Genomic DNA, 2815 nt, shown 5'->3' with positions numbered 1-2815 from the left:
GCTGGGATTACAGGCGAGAGCCACTGCGCCCGGCCTGTTTTTTTTTTTGGTTTTTGAGACAGATTCTCTCCCTGTTGCCTAGTTTAGAGTGCAGTGGCACAATTGTAACTCATAGGTCACTGCAGCCTCTAACACCTGGGCTCAAGTGATCCTCCCACCCCAGCCTCCCAGGCAGGTGGAACTACAAGCATGCACCACCATGCCCAGCTAATTTTTTGATTTTGGTAGCCATGGAGCCTCACTATGTTTCCCAGGCTGGTCTTGAGCTCCTAGCCTCAAGTTATCCTCCCCCATCAGCCTCCCAAAGTACTGGGATTACAGGAATAAGCCACTCTGCCCGGCCTCAAGAGTCATTTTTTTTTCCACAAATTCTCCCAGTCTAGCCCGTAGGGGCCACAAGTCCCTCTTACCAGGGTGACTCTGACCTTCCTCTGAGCATCCTCACCTAAGCCATGTGTCTGCGTGCCTGCTACTTAGCATGTAGTTTAGTGCAAAGTAGCTGCTTGTGGAATAGCTGAAAGGATAAGATGAGTCCTCAAGAGCTTGATACTTCAAACTCCTGGCCTCAACAGATCTGCCCGCCTTGGCCTTCCAAAGTGTTGGGATTACAGGCGTGAGCCCTCACACCTGGCTTATTGATCATTTTGACATTGATTATATGTCGAAATGATATTTTGAGTATACTGAGTTTTGTAACATCATTAAAATTGATTTCACTTGTTTCCTTTTTTTGAAACGTGGCTACTCGGAAACTTAAAATTATATACACAGCATGTAGTTTGCAAAGCAGATGGTCAAAGTGGAATGGCTGAAAGAATAAGATAAGGCCTCCCTTTGATAACTCCCCCAAGGCCTTGAACATGACTCAGTGTTGGAAACCATTTGTCCGTGCCTCCTCCGCACTGACCTTGGACTGCTTTCGCAGACGCCATCTCATATAATCACGCAGCAACACGGAGGGGTCATTCTCTCCCCTGGTGAGGTGAACATCGGTCACAATAGGCACTGAGGGCAGCCTTAACAAAAGGATGCCTCCGGCCAAAGGTCCAGAACAGCAGCCACAGGTAAGGGTCTGGGGCCCGGGGACAGATCAGATGTTGTGACCAGTCAAATCTCATTCACCTGGCTCTGGGGGTGGTAGCCTGTTTTGGTTAATTACATTTTTCTGGGTAATGGAAAGCTCACACTCCTTTGGAGTCAGCTCTTGTTGGTGAAAGTCTTTCTAAAGCAAGTCAGTGTTAGCTGGTCTGTTGGCCCTAGCAAGGTGGTATAATGGAAACTTCTTTGGTCATTCAAGGGCTGCAGCCCTAGGGTCTGTATTCCTACCACACATCTTCATTGTCCTGCATCGGAAATTGACTATGGGATGTGGGGGCCACTGGGCAGGTAACAATGACTCAGAATCATCTCCTGGGAGATGCATTTGGGGCTAAATCCTGAAGTAGCTTGGAGGGGGCAAAATGAGTTCAGGGGTATCCCTTTTTTTTTTTTTTTTTTTGAGACAGTCTCGCTCTGTTGCCCAGCTGGAGTGCAGTGGCACCATCTTGGCTCACTGCAACCTCCACCTACTGGGTTCAAGCAGTTCTCCTCCCTCAGCCTCCCGAGTAGCTGGGATTACAGGCACCCACCACCACGCCTGGCTAATTTTTGCATTTTTAGCAGAGATGGAATTTCACCATGTTGGCCAGGCTGCTCTCAAACTCTTAACCTTGTGATCCACCTGCCTCCGTCTCCCAAAGTGCTGGGATTACAGGTGTGAGCCACCACACCTGCCATATCCCTTTGTTTTGTAGAGATAGAGTCTCTTCCTGTCACCTAGGCTGGAGTGCAGTGGCGTGATCATAGCTCACTGCAGACTTGAACTCCTGGGCTTAAGCGATCCTCCTGCCTTAGTGTCCCAAGTAGCAGGGACTTCAGGCACATGGCAGCATGCCCTGCTAATTTGTTTTATATTTTGTGGAGATGGGGTCTCACTATGTTGCCCAAGCTGGTCTCGAATTCCTGGCCTGAAGCAATCCTCTCACCTCAGCTTCCCAAAAAGGTGGGATTCCAAAAAATCTCCAAAAATCCTTTTTTAGAAAAAATTCTTTGAAAGATTTTAAGCAGAGGAGTGAATGTGATCTAGTTTACCCGATGGGGATGAAGTTGACACGATCTTCACCTCTAATTCAGGAGACAGATCAGAAAACAGGCAAAAATAATGAAAGAATGATGACTACTTTGATAGTAGCTTAGGCCTCCTGAAAGTTCAGGGATTTTGCCAATGTTAGGGCCAGGCTTGACTGCAGATCTTTATCATATGCAATTGAGCTGAAACTTAGTTTTTTAAAAAGTGTCTACAGCTGTTTTCCTAATTCCCCTTCCCTCAAAAAACATTAAACAATTGTTTAGCACACTATTTCCGCCCTCAGATTTTTCAATCTTCTTCAACTTTGGACTGCCTACTTATTATTTTTTATTTTTATTTTCTGAGACAAAGTTTCGCATCCACCTCAGCCTCCCTAGTAGCTGGGACCACAGGTGCCTGCCACTAAGCCCGACTAATTTTTGTATTTTTGGCAAAGACGAGGTCTATGTTGCCTAGGCTGGTCGTGAACTCCTGAGCTCAAATAGTCCTCCTCCCACCTTGGCCTCCTGAAGTGCTGGGATTACAGGCATGAGCCACCACAGCCTGCCTGGGCCTCCCACTGTTTTTTTTTTAAGATGGAGTCCCACTCCGTCACCAGGCTGGAGTGCAGTAGCATAATCTCGGCTCACTGTGACCTTCGCCTCCTGGGTTCAAGCAATTCTCCTGCCTCAGCCACCTGAGTAGCTG

Source organism: Cebus imitator, unplaced genomic scaffold (assembly GCF_001604975.1).
Source record: "Cebus imitator isolate Cc_AM_T3 unplaced genomic scaffold, Cebus_imitator-1.0 Scaffold82, whole genome shotgun sequence".
Classification (NCBI taxonomy): Eukaryota; Metazoa; Chordata; class Mammalia; order Primates; family Cebidae; genus Cebus; species Cebus imitator.
Note: the sequence above shows the minus strand (reverse complement) of the source record.